Source organism: Elephas maximus, chromosome 20 (genome assembly GCF_024166365.1).
Source record: "Elephas maximus indicus isolate mEleMax1 chromosome 20, mEleMax1 primary haplotype, whole genome shotgun sequence".
NCBI classification, from domain to species: domain Eukaryota; kingdom Metazoa; phylum Chordata; class Mammalia; order Proboscidea; family Elephantidae; genus Elephas; species Elephas maximus.
In genome coordinates this window covers 65,618,829-65,636,616 of record NC_064838.1, presented here as the reverse complement: position 1 = coordinate 65,636,616, position 17,788 = coordinate 65,618,829, and the positions used below count along the sequence as shown (strand labels likewise).

The following is a 17,788-nucleotide window of genomic DNA, read 5'->3' as shown; positions in this document are numbered from 1 at the left end:
GTCTCTGGGGGTCTCTAGAGTCTGGGCATTTACAGAGCCCAGAGTGTGAACTTGACAAACTGTGCATAAATCTGTTATTCTTTTTTTCCTCAGCCGCTGGCACTGGAAATTTTTCATTTAGTAAATAATGCAAAATATATGTGAAGTAATGTTAATGTTTTGACAAAAACCAACAAAAGCCAGGGTGTTCGAAGCTACAGGAAAGCTGACACACTTCACTTAATGTGCTGCCATCTAGCCATGATCTCATCCCACGGGCTTCGCTCACTGATCACAGAGTCCCTGAAATAATTCGGCAGGCAGGATGGCGGTGAGTTTAAATGGAGTGTGGGAGGCAGGGACTCAGCTGAACCTTCTCATTTCATTGGCTATTAGCACATTCTACCAGTTCATAAACTAAATTTCAGTACATGTAAGACTAAAGATGATGTAAATAATTCATTGAAAAGCTGCTTTAAAAAGGGCATAATATTAGCAGTCATTGTTTTGAATATTATAATCACCAGTTTCGCCTAGCTGGAAGCTCCTTATGCTTTTTAATGGTGAGGTTCATGCGATAAGGTCTACACTCTTTAGTAGAGGGTGAAGGCGCCGGCCACCCCTCCCTCATCTGCCTCTCCCACTTGGTCTCCGCTTGCTTTCCTCCAGCTGTATGTAAGTTCTTATGGTTTCCCTAATGTGCCAACTTCTCCATTTCGCTCCGGGCGCTTGTTCCCTTCACCTAGGAACCCTTTTTGTTAACTCAGCTTCAGAACCCAGCTGATACATCTCACATGAGAAGCTTCTGCTGATTTTCCCAAGGGGTGCAGGTAATTCCCTTCTTTGTTTGGCGCTGTGACTAGTACGTACCTGCATTTTTACACTTACGGCACGGTATTGAAATCACTTTTTACATGTCTAGTTCTCCGCTGGATTCAGAGTTCTTTGTGGCTTGGGCACATTTCAGTTCAATAAGATCCAGGTTATTGTCTATTTATTTAGTTTCTGTATGTCTCATTTTTGAGTTTCTACCAAGACTTGGGAACTTACCCCTTTCAAGTACTGAAAGAAAGGAACTATTAACCCAGAACCCTGTATCCACTGAAAATACCCTTCCAGAATGAAAGGGAAGTTAAGACATTCTCAAATGATGGAAAACTAAGACAGTTTGTCACCAGTGGATCTACCTACCCTGACAGAGTAGCCAAAGGAAAGTATCCAAACAGGAAATAATAAAAGAAGGAACCTGGGAGCATCAGGAAGGAAGAAAGAACACAGAAAGCAAAAATGTTGGTAAATACAGTAAACCAAAAAACCAAACCCATTGCCGTTGAGTTGATTCCTACTCACAGCAACCCTATAGGACAGAGTAGAACTGCCACAAGGGTATCCAGGGAGCGACTGGTAGATTTGAACTGCCAATCATTTGGTTAGCAGCTGAGCTCTTCAACTGTGTGTCACCAGAGCTCTAGTAAATACCATAGGCTTTCCTTTTCTTCTTGAGATTTCTAAATTATGGTTGAAAATTGAAACAAATATTTTTAATACTTTCTGATGTGGTTTTAAATGCATGTTAAGGAAATATTTAAGATGATTATAAATGGGGAAGGTTAAAAGTCAATAAAAGAGCCCTGGTGGCACAATAGTTAAGTGCTTGGCTGCTAACCTAAAGGTTGGTGGTTTGAACCCACTCGTGGTTCTGCAGGAGAAAAGACCTGGCATTCTGCTCCCACAAAGATTATAGCCTAGGAAAACCTATGAGGCAGCTGTACTCTGTCACATGCGATTGCTATGAGTTGGAATCTACTCGATGGCACACAACAATAACAACAAAAGGGACATATGGGGGGGTAAGTTTTCTATGCTTCATTAAAACTGATAAAATAGTGACACATGGTAACTTATAAATACATAATACCTACAGCAACCACTAAGAAGTATACAAAGATGTATTCAAAAAACACTTTGGATAAATCAAAATGGGATTAGAAAAAAATATTCAGGTAGCCTATAGGAAGGCAGAAAAAAGAAAACAGAAATAAAAAACAGAACACAGAAAAATAAAGTGGCAGATATAAGCTCTAAATTATCAATAATTACATGAAGGTTAAAGAGATTGGCAATGTGGTTTAAAATACATCACCCAACTATATATTTTCTATGAGAAACTCATTTGAAATATAAGAAGATAGTCAGGTTGAAAGTGAAAAGATAGAAAAAGATATATCATGAAATGTTAGCCAAAAGAAAGCAGGAATGCTGTATTAATATCAGATAAAGGTGACTTCAGAGAAAAGAAAATTGCCAGTGACAGAGAAAGATATAATGATAAAAGCGTTAATTCTGTCAAGAAGACCAAGCAATCCTAAATGTGTATGCATCAAAAAGATCTGCAAAATATATGAAGCAAAAACTGATAAAGCTGCCAAGAGAAATAAATGAATCCACAATTATAGTTGAAGAGTTCAGCATCCCTATCTTAACAATTGATAAAACGACTCGACAGAATATCAGCATTGATGTAGAAGACCTCAACAACACCATCAAACAACAGATTCTAATCAACATTTATAGGACACTCTATCCAACAACAGTAGAATACATACTATGTTCAAGTGCCCATGAAATATGTACCAAGATAGACCATATCCTGGGACACAAAACAAACCTTAACAAATTTAAAAGAATTGAAACCGTACAGAATGTGTTCTCTGACTACAATGGAGCCAAATTAAAAATAAATAATAGGAAAATCTCCAAATGCATGGCAACTAAACAACTTATTTCTAGGTAATCCATGGGTCAAAGAAGAAGTTTCAAGGGAAATTAAAAACAAAATACAAAAAACATTGCACTGAATGAAAATGAGAATACAACATAAAAACAAAAAAAGGTTAAATAAACTGGGGTGCATTCATCCCGTGGAATACTACTCAGCAATAAAAAGCAATGAACTCTTGACATATGCAACTCCTTGGATTAATCTTCAGAGAATGAGGTTGAACAAAACAAGCCAGTTCCCAAAAGGTTGTGTACTAGATGATTCCATTTATATAACATTGTTGAAACGACAAGATTATGTAAATGTGGAACAGATTAGTTGTTCCCAGGGATTAAGGAGGAGGTAGAAGTGGGAGGGAAGTAGGCGTGGCAATAAAAGAACAAGAGGGGTCCTTGTGGTGATGGAAATGTTCTGTATCTTGAATATATCAATATCCTTGTTTTACAAGATTTTTCTGTTGGGAGAACTTGGGTAAAGGGTATGTGGGATCTCTTATTTTTTGTTATATCTATATGTGAATCTATGATTATCTCAAAATAGAAAGTTTAATTTAAAAAGGGAGTGAAGTGGGAACAAAAAGAATAGAGGAGAATGTAATAAGATGTAATTGTGGAAGTTGCCTTAAAAGGCCAGAGACTGATTTAGAAGGGGAAGAAAAGTCAAATTTAAACTGAGATTCCACAAAGGCTCAAGAATTAATGCCATTGTGAACCTAGGAAAATGAGAGTTAAGGAATATTAAAATCATGTTGAAAGAATGTTAAATATCTGTGGAAAGAATAATAAAGAATTATTAAACCCCCAGATTCCTTGCTGAATCTGCATAGCCTGGGAACTTCCCCACCCCCACTCAGGAAGAAGACTGGAGGGGGTCTGTGACTAGAGGGCACCAGGCGTAGTTGAGGACAAGTGTACCATGCTGAAAACGGGGATTAAGTGAAAGTCTGCATACTGGGACTCCCACTTCCTCTCACTCTAGGATCCCAGAGCAATGATACCCAGGTTTATAGGCCTGTCTCAGAAAGGGTTCTTTAGAGAGACACAACCAGTGATTGATATAGTTGTATCTTTATGTATATCTAAATATAGAAGCAGATAAAGATATAGATACATAGAGAGAGAGAGAGAGATTTACTTCAAGAAATTGGCTCATGTGATTGTGGGCTGGCAAGTCCAAAATCCATAGGTCAAACAGTGGACTGGGGATTCTTATAGGATCCACAGGTCAGTCAACAGAGAGAGTATAGAGTGAAGCAAAAGAGAGAGAGAGAAGCAGGAGGAGTTCTGCCAAATACCTATTTATAGTCTGGAGGTAGAACACACCCTAAGAAAACTCGCTTTTAACTGATTGATTGATTACATTACATCAGATTATGTTGTGAAACAGCAATTAGACTAGTGTTTGGCCAAACCACTGGGAACCATAGGGTAGCCAAGTTGACATAAAATTAAACTTCACGATTCCTAAGGCAAGAGATTGTAGATGCTATTCTGAGGAATTTGACCAGCTCCGGGAAAGAGTCTAGAAATGCCCCAAACCAGAGCTTCTCTTAAAGACGCCTGCATCGTCTAAAATGACACCTACTTGCCACATGTGGCTACTGGAATGTGGCTAGTCTGATTTGAGACGGTCTTTAAACATAAAATATACTTCTTTGAATTTTGAACACTTAGTATAGAAATATAAAATATCTTGATTTTTATTAAGTGTTGAAATAATATTTTCATATATTAGGTTGTTGTTGTTAGGTGCCATCGAGTCGGTTCCGACTCATAGCGACCCTATGAACAACAGAATGAAACACTGCCCGGCCCTGTGTCATCCTTACAATCGTTGTATGCTTGAGCTTATTGTTGCAGCCATTGCGTCAATCCACCTTGTTGAGGGTCATCCTCTTTTCTGCTGACCCTGTACTCTGCCAAGCATGATGTCCTTGTCCAGGGACTGATCCCTCCTGACAACATGTCCAAAGTATGTAAGACGCAGTCTTGCCATTCTTGCCTCTAAGGAGCATTCTGGCTGCACTTCTAACAAGACCGATTTGTTCGTTCTTTTGGCAGTCCATGGTATATTCAATATTCTTCGCCAACATCGCAATTCAAAGGTGTCAACTCTTCTTCAGTCTTCCTTATTCATTGTCCAGCTTTCACATGCACATGATGTGATTGAAAATACCATGGCTTAGGTCAGGCACACCTTAGTCTTAAGGGCGACATCTTTGCTCTTCAACACTTTGAAGAGGTCCTTTGCAGCGGATTTGCCCAATGCAATGCATCTTTTGATTTCTTGACTGCTGCTTCCATGGCTGTTGATTTTGGATCCAAGTAAAATGAAATCCTTGACAACTTTAATCTTTTCTCTGATTATCATGATGTTGCTCATTGGTCCAGTTGTGAGGATTTTTGTTTTCTTTATGTTGAGGTGTAATCCATACTGAAGGCTGTGGTCTTTGATCTTCATTAGTAAGTGCTTCAAGTCCTCTTCACTTTCAGCAAGCAAGGTTGTGTCATCTGCATAATGCAGGTTGTTAATGAGTCTTCCTCCAATCCTGATGCCCCATTCTTCTTCATATAGTCCAGCTTCTTGTATTATTTGTTCAGCATACAGGTTAAATAGGTATGGTGAAAGAATACAACCCTGACGCACACCTTTCCTGACTTTAAACCAATCAGTATCCCCTTGTTCTGTCCGAACATCTGCCTCTTGATCTATGTAAAGCTTCCTCATGAGCACAATTAAGTGTTCTGGAATTCCCATTCTTCACAGTGTTATCCATAGTTTGTTATGATCCACACAGTCGAATGCCTTTACATAGTCAATAAAACACAGGTAAACATCCTTCTGGTATTTTCTGCTTTCAGCCAGGATCCATCTGACATCAGCAATGATATCCCTGGTTCCACGTCCTCTTCTGAAACCGGCCTGAATTTCTGGCAGCTCCCTGTCGACATACTGCTGCAGCCATTCTTGAATGATCTTCAGCAAAATTTTGCTTGCATGTGACATTAATGATACTGTTCTATAATTTCCGCATTCGTTTGGATCACCCTTCTTGGGAACAGGCATAGATATGGGTCTCTTCCAGTCAGTTGGCCAGGAAGCTCTTCCATATTTCTTGGCATAGACGAGTGAGCACCTCCAGCGCCGCATCTGTTTGTTGAAACATCTCAATTGATATTCCATCAATTCCTGGAGCCTTGTTTTTCACCAGTGCCTTCAGAGCAGCTTGGACTTCTTCCTTCAGTACCATCTGTTCCTGATCATATGCCACCTCTTGAAATGGTTGAATATCAACTAATTCTTTTTGGTATAATGACTCTGTGTATGCCTTCCATCTTCTTTTGATGCTTCCTGCGTTGTTTAATATTTTCCCCATGGAATCCTTCACTATTGCAACTTGAGGCTTGAATTTTTTCTTCAGTTCTTTCAGCTCAAGAAATGCCGAACACGTCCTTCCCTTTTGGTTTTCCATCTCCAGCTCTTTGCACGTGTCATTATAATACTTTACTTTGTCTTCTTGAGAGGCCCTTTGAAATCTTCTGTTTAGTTCTTTTACTTCATCAATTCTTCCTTTTGCCTCAGCTGCTCAATGCTCAAGAGCAAGTTTCAGAGTCTCCTCTGACATCCATCTTGGTCTTTTCTTTCTTTCCTGTCTTTTTCAGTGACCTCTTGCTTTCTTCATGGATGATGTCCTTGATGTCATTCCACAACTTGTTTGGGCTTCAGTCACTAGTGTTCAATGCATCAAATCTATTCTTCAGATGGTCTCTACATTCAGGATTATTAAATCCTTTAGTAATTGGAACCTGGAATGTATGAAGTATGAATCTAGGAAAATTGGAAATTGTCAAAAATGAAATGGAATGCATAAACATCGATATCCTAGGCATTAGTGAGCTGAAATGGACGGGTATTGGCCATTTTGAATCGGACAATCATATAGTCTACTATGCTGGGAATGACAACTCAAAGAGGAATGGTGTTGCATTCACTGTCAAAAAGAACGTTTCAAGATGTATCCTGAAGTACAACGCTGTCAGTGATAGGATAATATCCATATGCCAAATATATTGGGTTAAATAGTATAAATTCTTAAAATAATTTTTAGAAAATGAATGAGACAATTTCTCCCAGATTGAAAGCAGGAAAAAGCAACTTTTCTGGAGCCTTATTGGCTTTATTAGTAAATACAAAGCAATATGGTATCAGCATGAAGGGAGTGATCAGCCAGGAAACAGAAAATATAAATCCTATCCACATATTTGGTATGTGATTTATCTGTAGCTAATTCCCACTGAAACTGGTTTTTTAAAAAAGCATACAGCTGAATGCCAGAAGTAGGCAGGACTTCTAGATATACAAATGGATTGTTTTGTCCTCCCTAGTTTATCCTAAACTCAGGCTGAGATTTTCACGTTGTTGTTAGATGCCGTCAAGTTGGTTCCACTCATAGTGACCCTGTGCGTAGAATGCAATATTGCCTGATCCTGCGCCATCCTCACAGTTGTTACGTTTGAGCCTATTGTTGCAGCCACTGTGTCAGTCCATCTCATTGAAGGTCTTCCTCTTTTTTGCTGACCCTTTTTATACCTTACCAAGCATGATGTCCCTCTCTAGGAACTGGTCCTTCCTGATAACATGTCCAAAGTACATGAGGCGAAGTCTCACTGTCTTCATTGGGAGATAGAGAAGAGGTTCTTTGTGAATCAGTAGACGTGTACCCACTGGTTTACTGAGTGGATTGGAATCCCAGATCTGCAATTTAGCAGCTGTGACTTGGGTTAAGTTACTCAACTGTCTTTGCCTCCATTTCCTCATCTGTAAAATGAAATAAAAATAGTAGTCCTCTTAAGATTGTTGTGAAAGGTGCATGATTTAATGTGTGAAAAACACTTAGGCGGCGCAGTGCCTGAAGCGTAGTAAGCGCTGTGTAAAGTTAGCTGTTGTTATTATCGCTGCTGGCTATTAACTCTGGTATTATACTTAATCCTTAGGACAGCCTGCAGGGTAAGTCGTGTTATCAGGGAAGCTGAAGCTAGTCACTTAAAAACCGGAGCTTTTTCCATATCATCCTGCCTCTTGTAAGTCTTAGAATTACTATTGCTGGAAGAAGTCTGTTAGGTCATTCTAAGAAGTTATTGAGCTTGTCTGCAAGAGTGGATTAATAACTGGGTGCTGGGTCAAAGAGTCTCCTGTTCGAATCCTAACCCCACCACTCAGACCAGCTAGGTGGTCTTGAATAAGCTACTCAACTGCTCTTCTGTAAGGTGGCATCACGGTAGTTTCTCCCTCCCAAGCTGTTACGAGGATTGAATTAGATAACATATGGAAAGTCCTTGGCAAACTGAATGCTCTGTAATTGTTAATTTTTTATGATTATGATTTTTATTATAAATAGTAAATGGCAGAGCTAGTTGATGGTGGAAGTACAACTGGAACTGGTAAGTCTTTTTATTCACTGCTCTCCACTTTGCTCTCTAATTGGTTAGTTTGCACTCGTCCTTTTAGAGTCTACATTTTTAAAGTCTGAGTTGTTAGTGAAGGTTTTATAAGAACATTTTCCAAGAGTTTTTTGAACTGCCAAGTCCAGAGATTTGGGATGTAGCTTGGTGCTAAAGTAATTGGCTCTGTTAGTCTTGCATTATAAGAAGTTCTCTTTCAGAGTATAAGGTTCCGAACGACGATAAAAACTCTCACATTGAGTAATCGCTTTAAGGAATAACTCACCTTTTAAAAACACACATTTTTCAGCTGTGACTCCTTCCTTTCCTTGCCAGGCTGTTTTGAGAATCTCATCATTTATAGGCACGATCTTGTTTTCCGAGTTTCCCCTTTTAACTATCTCTTTAAGTACCATCAGTTAGTATTATTTTCTTTCCAGTTAATCAGCTAGTTGGGGAAGTTGTGTCCTTTTAGTATTGAAGCGTTTCTTAGGAGCATACAGAAATGAGTTTATCATAAAAGTTTTCTACCTGCCAGAGTCAAGGCATCATAGAACTGTTTTTAGCCAACTCCTTGAAGCAGAGCTGTACACTGGTTACTGCTATTCTATCACGTCAACAGACCGCTGGTATTTGGAGATTAATTCAGAACGTCTCATTAGTATGTTGAGTTAATGACAAAGGTGAGATGTCTTAATACCTCCTTAAATGCAACATTTGTTGCTTTTCTGCAAAATGGATTGAATTGGCCCAGAACAAGACAGAACTCTACACTGCTCTAATATTAACTAGCAAGAGTTTCCTTTTGTTTAACTTATTTTCCCTCTTCATAGTAATTAATCGATAGCTTATGTAATAATTTTGTTTTCTCAGTGTGGAACTCTGAGACAAAAAAATTAACAACACTTTCCAAAATAACCAAAAGAACATCAGGAAATGAAATTGCAAATATCTTTCCATTTTATCATGAAGGAGCTTAATTTCCTCACTTAAGCATCAGTTAAGACTATGTACGGTGTTATGGACTGAATTGTGTCCCACAAAAATGTGTGTCAATTTGGCTAGGCGGTGATTCCCAGTTTTATGTGATTGTTCACCATTTTGTCGCCTGACCTGATTTTCCTATCTGTTGTAAATCCTGCATCTATGATGTTAACGAGACAAGCTTAGAGGTAGTTATGTTAATGAGGCAGGACTCAGTCTACAAAATTAGGTTGTGTCTTAAGTCAATCTCTTTTGAGATATAAAAGACAGAAGTGAGCAGAGAGACCTGGGGACCTCATACCACCAAGAAACAAGAGCCAGGAGAATAGCACATCCTTTGCACCCAGGGTCCCTGTGCTGAGGAGCCCTTGGATCAGGGAAGATTGATGTCAAGGACTTTACCCCACAGCAGACAGAGAAAAAAAGCCTTCCCCTGGAGCTGGCACCCTGAATTTGGACTTATGAACCTCACAGACTGTGAGAGAATAAACTTCAGTTTGCTAAAGCCATCCGCATACGGTGTTTCTGTTACAGCAGCACTAGGTAAATAAGACGTATATCATTTCTCCTGTTTTGAGTAGCACTAGAGTAAGACAAAAATGTTCTGTTATAAGGACCTCATTCCCTGAAATAAATCTCTAATGGTAGCTCTCTTGGTATTCATGAATCTTCCATTGATTACTGAGCCACTTCCCAGTGACAATCACGCTAAACTTTTCAGCTACTTTTTTTGAGTTTTCTCGCTCAACCTGGAGATTGGAGAAAAGTGAACAAGTTTCACTGTTTTTCCCTCAGCTGAACCCAAGTTTAGTGAGGAAAGCTTTGTATTCTTCATCCATCCATACAGCAATCAGAAGTTATTCAATGCTTACCAATCACCACCATTCTAGGTATCATGCAAACTGCAAAGAACACATAGACAATTCCCAGACTTCAGGAAACTTGCCCTTATGTTTTCCCTTTTCCTTTCCCTTCCTTCCCCTCTTCTCCGAACTTCCCAAAGGATTTGAGGCTCTCACTAAGTTAAAGGTAGCGTGCTAGTAATAGGGTAATTAACCATAAAATGGGCAGTAGAAGTTTGTAGGCCAATGGAATAAACTAAATTTGGTTGTAGGTTTCCTAGTCCCTAAGGTAGAAAGGGAATTATTTGAGCTATGTAGCATTTCTGTCTGAGCAGAGAAAACAGTTTAATTTTTTTATGCAGTTGTAATGTCTTCAGAATCAAAACTCAAGATGGATTTTTTTGGTTACGTTTTGAATGTTGACTTCAGTGAGTTTCTGAAACAAGAAGTGCTATTGGGGAAGGTAAGCTCCATGAAGTCAGAGACCATGTCTGTCTTGCTCACTGTTGAGTCTCCAGGGTCCAGCACAGTGCCTGGCTCAGAGTGGATTCTTGATATGTAGTTGTTTGGGTCCATTTAACTATGCAGTGAGCAGTTTTGCCCTGACCTTCAGTAACAATGAAGACATACTGTATCTTCCGTGTCTTTGAATGTTGAGTTTTCTCTACCTAGAAAGCCATCCTCCCACCCTTTGTTTACCTCTTTCTCATCCTTCAGGTCTCAGGTTTAGTTTAGGTTCCTTTGTTTTAGTATCTCTTAGAAAGATCTGCTCCTTTCCTCTGGAGATCTTTCCTCAGCTTGAAAGGATATACTCCCTGTGGAGGTTTTTGACTGGTGTCTTTCTCCCCGAATAGCTTTCAGGAGGCATAAATCATCTTTGGTTTTTATCACCTTAGTACCCAAGCCCCTAGCATATTGTCTGGCACTTATTAGATACTTAGTAAATACTTCATTAAATGAACGAAAGCCATTAATTACTAAACAATGTGGTGAGTTGTGTTTTTAATAAACTTGGAATGAAATAGAAGGCAATGGGTGAAAATGAGGATAGTGATAAAATAATGACAGCGATGATGATGTTGATGAAAAAGGTAATAATATCTACAGTGTTGAATGCTCACTTTGTGCTATGCCTCTTAGAGAGATTATGTCGGTGAGTCCCCCCAGTAATTGTATGAAGAAGCATCACTATTATCCCTAGTATACCAACGGAGAAGGTTGAGAACTTGGACAGTCATGCTCCTGTTTGGCTCATAGATCCCAGGATCCAAACACACATTCTTAACCCCTGTGCAAAATATCTCCCTATACTATCTTCTAAAGCTTATGGTCTGGAGGAAGAAAATGACTGTCCCCTCCTGTGTCCTGAATAGTATGAAAAGTTACCCTGTGAGAGCCCAAAATAGCAACAGTCCCCATCATCTCATTTCAAGGCTTCTGCCATTATTTTTTTTGCCATGTTTCTAGAAACGCTGGTGGTATAGTGGTTAAGTGTTACAGCTGCTAACCAAAAGGTTGGCAGTTTGAATCCACCAGGCGCTCCTTGGAAACTCTGTGGGGCAGTTCTGCTCTGCCCTCTTGGGTTGCTATGAGTCGGAATCGACATGTCGGCGATGGTTTTGGCTGTGTTTCTAGCCAGGAGCAGAAAATGCAGAACCAGAAGCCCTGTGACTCTTCTCATTCTCAGGGAGTTGGAGTGGGATGTTCTTTTCACCCAGCCTCTTATGGTACACAGCCTTCTTGCAGAATACCCTTTGCTGTAGCTCCATTTAAGGAGGAGTTATCGCACGCTTGGTTGTTTCATTCCAAACTCCAATGTTTATTGCAGTGCAAAGCAGCCATGTTATTATAAGTACTTATTCAGATAAATTAAATGATTCAGTATAGTAGCTCTGAAAAGTCTACTTTCCATGTGTGGAGTCATGTTTATCATCACCCAGATTCAAAGGCACAAAATAGCACATTTACATTGATAACTTATTCATAACATTCCCTTTCTGCCTTGTTTGTTTTATTGTTGGAAACCAATCCAAACCCCATCTGTAGGATCTCATACACAAAAGGATGGTATTTAAATATTAGAGCTCTGATAGGGGCAAAGCAGTTGAGGCATATTCAGCATTTGATTTGTGCCTCTGCCTCCCAGTTTCCTGTATGTAAAGATTTGGGGAATGCTACATTTTTCCTTAAGGGATTTGCTGACTGCTTCTTCCAGGCCTTTGGATCTCTCAAGCAAGTGTACATATAAGACATTAAAAAAAGAAAATGTAATAGTGACCCAGGAGGAATCATGGCATCACTTTGGACTTCCACTTCATGATCACTGAACTTTCCTGAAGGCTTTTTCCTCATAGACTCTCCCTCCAAGAAGAAAGGACACATTTTTCTGTGTTTCTCACAGTCCTTGCCCCTTTCAAAAAAGATCTCCTTGAACCAAAGAGGACCTTTTGGTTGTTATTGGTGAAATTGAGCTGTACCAAAGCTAACTCTTTTGTTTTAAAGCAAAAATTCCATTTTGGAAGGGAAAAAAAAGCTAATCTCAAGCCTTAGAATATGTAAGGTTAATGACAAACTTGCTTCAAAGACAGAAATATGAAAAGTAAAATTGCTAAGTCTGCTGAAGAACTAATCAAGCATATTGTTCCCTTGATTCTAGAAAATTGCAACAAGCTTTTTAGGAAGGTTGAAAAGATTCCCATGGCGTGCTCTGGGCTTACTTTGTCTGTAAATGTGTGTTCTCGCTTCCCCGTGGTATGGATGGCTCCAGGATTGTGGGGCATGTGCTGAAGGCGATGGCTACTGGGGGTGTTCAGATGTTTCCCTGACAGACCTAGGGCTCTGTGTCATTCCTAATGACAGATGGTTCCCTCTGCTGGCTGAACTTAAATTCAGCCCTCCAAGCTAAGCCAACCTGGAGGAATCACTACTGGTCTCACTGATCATTAAACATGGTTGTGAATTTCATCTTAAAAAACTAACCATGTATGACCAGCTTAAGTGCACTCCAGAAATGGAGATTCCTTTCTTCCTTCCTTTCCTTCCGTCCTTCCTTCCTTCCCTTCGTTCCTCCTTTCCTCCCTTCCTCCCTCCCTCCCTTCCTTCCTCCCCTTCTCCCCCTTCCTCCCTTCCTTCCCTTTGTCCCCTTTTTTCCCTTCCTTCCTTTCTATTTTTTTTATTTTGAGAAAAGTTTAAAAAGACAGATAAGCATTAAAAAAAAGTAGTGTAATAAACATCTGAATTCCTAATATCCCCAAATGAACATATATCCATGATGTATCTATGTTTGGTCAGATTTGCTTCCGGTTTTTTTTTTTTTTTTTTAAGAAATTATTGATGAAAGTAAATTCTCTCACCCTGTCCTTCTCTCTCTGCTGCCTCCAACCACTTCCTGCCCCAGCCCCACTTCTGTAAATTTGGGAGGTATTTAACCAGTCAATTGTTTATACTTTCTCTTACATATATTTGTATCAACAGCCAATACAGACTATTGTGTTTGTGTATTTAAAAAAAATTTTGTTGCTTTTTTCACTTGACATTATTTATGAAACCTATTTGTATTTATGCCTGTAGAACCAATGGATTCCTTTTAATAGCCGTGTAGTATTTCGTCCTATAAATACAGCACGTTTTATTCACTCATCCCCTTTTCAGGGAGACTTTTAGGCCATTTCCAGCTTTTTCTATGCTAAAAAAAAACTTCTGTAGTTTTTTTTTTTTTTTTTTTAATGTCTCCTCATGAACTCCTCTGGCCTCCTTGTCTTGCCCCCACTTTGGAGTTATCCCTGCCAGTGATGTGGGGCATGGGGATTTCACTTTGCTTGAGCACCTGGCATGTGCCAGGAACTGTGCTTGGCATTTGGTTCTTATTATACCCATTTTACAGAAGTGGAAAGTGAGGTTCAAAAAAAAATTGAGTATCTTTATAAACACAGAGATAATACACAACATTGCTAGGATTCAAACCCAGCTCAGTCAGACCAAAACCCCATATTTCTTACACTGTCAGACACTAGGCTTTTAAAAGAAAGGAAGTAAACTGACCTACAAATGACTATTTAGACAGACTATCCTTTGAGTCAATTCCAACTGTGGTGATGCCATGTGTACAGAGTAGAGCTGTGCTCTGTAGGGTTTTCAAGGCTGTGACTTTTCAGAAGCAGGTTACCAGGCCAGTCTTCCAAGGCACCTCTGCTTGGATTCAAACTACCAGCCTTTCAGTTAGTAGTCAAGTGCTTAAGGGCTTGTGCCACCTAGGGGCTCAGACTATCAATGTAGAGTTCACAAAACCAGAGAAACAGTCTTCCTCCCGCCCTCGGCGGTAGGCCTCACCTCTCTGCAAAGTGGAAAGCTCCAGCACAGGACCTTCTCGCCCCCGGAGAGGATCAGCCAGAACAGCCCTGAGCACGTGCCTTGGTGTGATCTTGTATGAGCCACAAGCCCCTCTGAGCCACTGCCCCTCTTGTGCACAGTGATAATAATACCATAGGAATCACATGTGTGCCTTTACCCTACACTTTTAAAAACATCAACACGGTCGTGCTCGCTCAGCACTTGTGATGAATGTTCCTAACGAGGTTGTACTTTGAAACCATCTGGGTCCCTGTCAAATGATAATCTGAATTTCTCGTTCACGATGTAGGTATCCCAGGGATCACCCGCCCATCCAGACCCTTGATAAAAGCTTCGTGCATCCTACCGCTGAGGACTTCCAGGAGGTAGCAGTCATCTGAAAGGTAGCACTTAATTAATTCTAAAAGAGTTTTAAAGAGTTCAGTGTAATTGACCTGTGACAGGCATTCTTATAATAGTAGCAGCATTTCTATGTACATATAAAATACAGCTTTTAAAATAGTAAAATTTCAGGGCTAGATTCCCTTGGAGAATTTACCCTCTCTTGACTTCTGTTTGGAGCTGCCATTTGAAAATCGGGGTATAAATATTATGTCAGTTAAATAAAAGAGTGATGACTTCACTTTCTGAAGAAAGCATTACCTTTCTTTTCCATGAAATGTAGCTAGACTGTTCCCTGATTGACGTGCTATTATATTATTCTGCCCCCACCAGACGGTTACACATATTTAATAATTTTTATGTGTAAAAGTAAGATGAAGCACGTACAAAGTCAAGTGGTTATGCTTTGCATGGCTTTGAAAATGGTCATTGAATTAAAATGAAATGAGTAGCAGCAGGGACCTGACTGATGTGAAACATCTCTGAAATGACGTGAGCTTGCTCTTGGTCAGAGGAATTCCTAGTGGCATACACTGGGACAGAGAAGGATAAATCTTACAGAAGGGCTTGAAGATAGGATAAAATAACCACTTGTCTTTATAAGTCTCTGAACAGTTTCACTGGATAAGCTGAATATGCATTCTTAAAAATAATACTAATTATCAGTAATAATTGACTAATCTGGTAAATTTTTTCTCAGCTTGTCAGTGCACTATGTTCTTTTAACCTCTCCCTAGGCCTCACGTGGAAGCCCTGGTGGCGTAGTGGTTAAGTGCTATGGCTGCTAACCAAAAGGTCAGCAGTTCGAATCTACCAGGCACTCATTGGAAGCCCTATGGGGCAGGTCTACTCTGTCCTATAGGGCTGCTATGAGTCAGAATCAACTCTATGGCAAGGGGGTTGGTTTTTTTTTTAGGCCTCACATATGTATGCCTCCCTTTTTTCTAGCTAGCATTCCATCTCTTGTTTATTCCCTTAACAACATCTCCCATTCCTAGGTCTTAGCAAACATTTTAGCGTATATAATATTACATTCTTTTTCTCACTTCCTTTCAAGACCCAGTCTCTGTAGCATACCCATATCTACTATGTATCATCTTCCTATTTACCTTCCATCCTGCCTTCCTTTCTCCCTCCTCCCAAGGTCTCTTGAAAGCCATGGGCTTATGCAGAGTGTACAGAGCCAGGCAGGAGTGCCTGCGGAGTCTCTCGCACTGTAAGACAGTGTGGCGCCTTCTAGATGTGCCCCCCAGTGGAGTACAGACTGTGGTGGGACAAGGCAGACATCATCACTTCCTAGTGTACCTGATTGCTCTCTCGTGGGCCACCTGCCTGTCTGAAGAGTCCACCCAGAAGACAGGGGAGGCCTAAGAGCAGTGCGTGAAATGAGGTAACCTGGAGCACAGGCACCATGTGGCTCCTTACTATGAGTCTTGACTGTAATTATTTGATCCATATATTGTTGTGTTGATTAGTGTTTTTAGGCCTTGAAGCAAGGCTTTTTCTAAACATGAGAGCTGTCAAATATAAAAGACCTATCTGAAATGGGGGCATTTTTAATATCAGTAATTAATGGGATGTAGGATCATAGGCTCTAGCTTCAAGTTTTAGAATCCCCACTTGCTACTTCTCGCTTAGAAAGACTTCTCTTTTCTCTCCTCGTAATAAGGAGGATGTGCCTAATGACATCCGATACACCCGCCCTTCACTGTTTCTTCTCTTTGAGAGGACTGATGCAGATCTCTGCTATTTGTTGTGTGATCTCAGTCAACTCTCTGAACCTCTTTGAACTCTGGTTTCTTCATCTGTAAAATGAGGCTAATTATAGGAACAACCTCATAAAGTGGGTATGAAGGGGTAAATGACAATTGCTGTAAAGTGTTTATCAAGGTGGCTGGCATACAGAAGCGCTCAAGAAATGATCGCCGCAATGATTATTAGAAAGAAACGTGCATTTACCAATTCTGTGTTAGGATTGAAAGACAGCATTTTCATTATTTTGTTTCTCTTAACATATCACTTACTGCAATTTTCAGTGAGGCAGGTTATAGAGGTACCTGAATTCAAAAAGTTAAAAAAAAAAAAAAAAGTAAGTAAATACTCTGGCAAAGTACCATGGAGATAATCTTTGGTAGTCATGATCCTGTACAAGCCTCATTGCTTTGAGATTAAATGCTGCCAGTCTGAGAGCCGGATCTGATGATGCTTTTATCATTTAACTTTATGCTATGCTTTCATTCCAAATATTCTCATGTACTTGGCAAGATGATCAAGGAAGCTCTGAGTCTGACTTCAGCTTCTACTTAAAAACCAAACCCACATATTACTAGATGGGGTGATAAATGAAGGTGAAGTATTTTTAGGAGAGGAGCTAGAAAATACAAAGGAGTGTTTTCTAAATGGTTCTACTTGCTTCCACTTCTAGTATGGCTAAGTAAGTGCTACTGGACCTGCCATTCTCACAGACGACTATAAAATATGGATGCACACACATACACAATTACCTGAAGGCACTGGAGAGTGAAAATAGCAGGCAGATTCTGGAGAGAAGTTGGAATTCAAAAGTTGGAATAAGGGACCAGTACAGAGTGAGTTCACCGTATTAGAAGCTTTTGGACTAAGGGTAGGCTGAATTTAATGTAATTTGGGGTAGCTGACCTCCTATAGAAAACTGTCAATCTTTTTGATTTAAATAACCAAAGGACAGAGTTCAGTGTAAACATAGCCACTGGAAAATGAGGCTAGAATTCTGGAAAAAAGAGAAGCAAAGAGGGGAAGCTCCTAATTCTGTGCATAAACACTGCCCAAATTTCTGGCTGACCCCTGAACCATGCATACATGGAACATACTCAAAGCAGCGCAGCTAGAGATGAAAGAACTGAACTGAGATTTGAGGTGCCACACAAGAGAGTTTTCAATTTGAGGGTAACCAAGTTAATTGTCCACTAAAACAAATGTGTCAATACTCTTCAGGGAAATATAACAGAATTTGGAATCTTCACACCAGAACATTCACGTTCGTATATTCC

The 17,788-nt window shown here is 39.8% G+C and overlaps 1 protein-coding gene across 4 annotated transcripts in view; it reads left to right on the top strand.

Annotated features, from left to right (window-relative positions):
* Positions 1–17,788, top strand: part of FHIT (fragile histidine triad diadenosine triphosphatase) — a 1,766,300-nt gene that overhangs the window by 466,761 nt on the left and 1,281,751 nt on the right. For all 4 annotated transcript variants that reach the window (XM_049863424.1, XM_049863427.1, XM_049863426.1 and 1 more), the window contains one exon: positions 14,668–14,761. The gene's annotated coding sequence lies outside the window, so the exon portion shown is untranslated. The remainder of the gene's footprint in view (positions 1–14,667; positions 14,762–17,788) is intronic.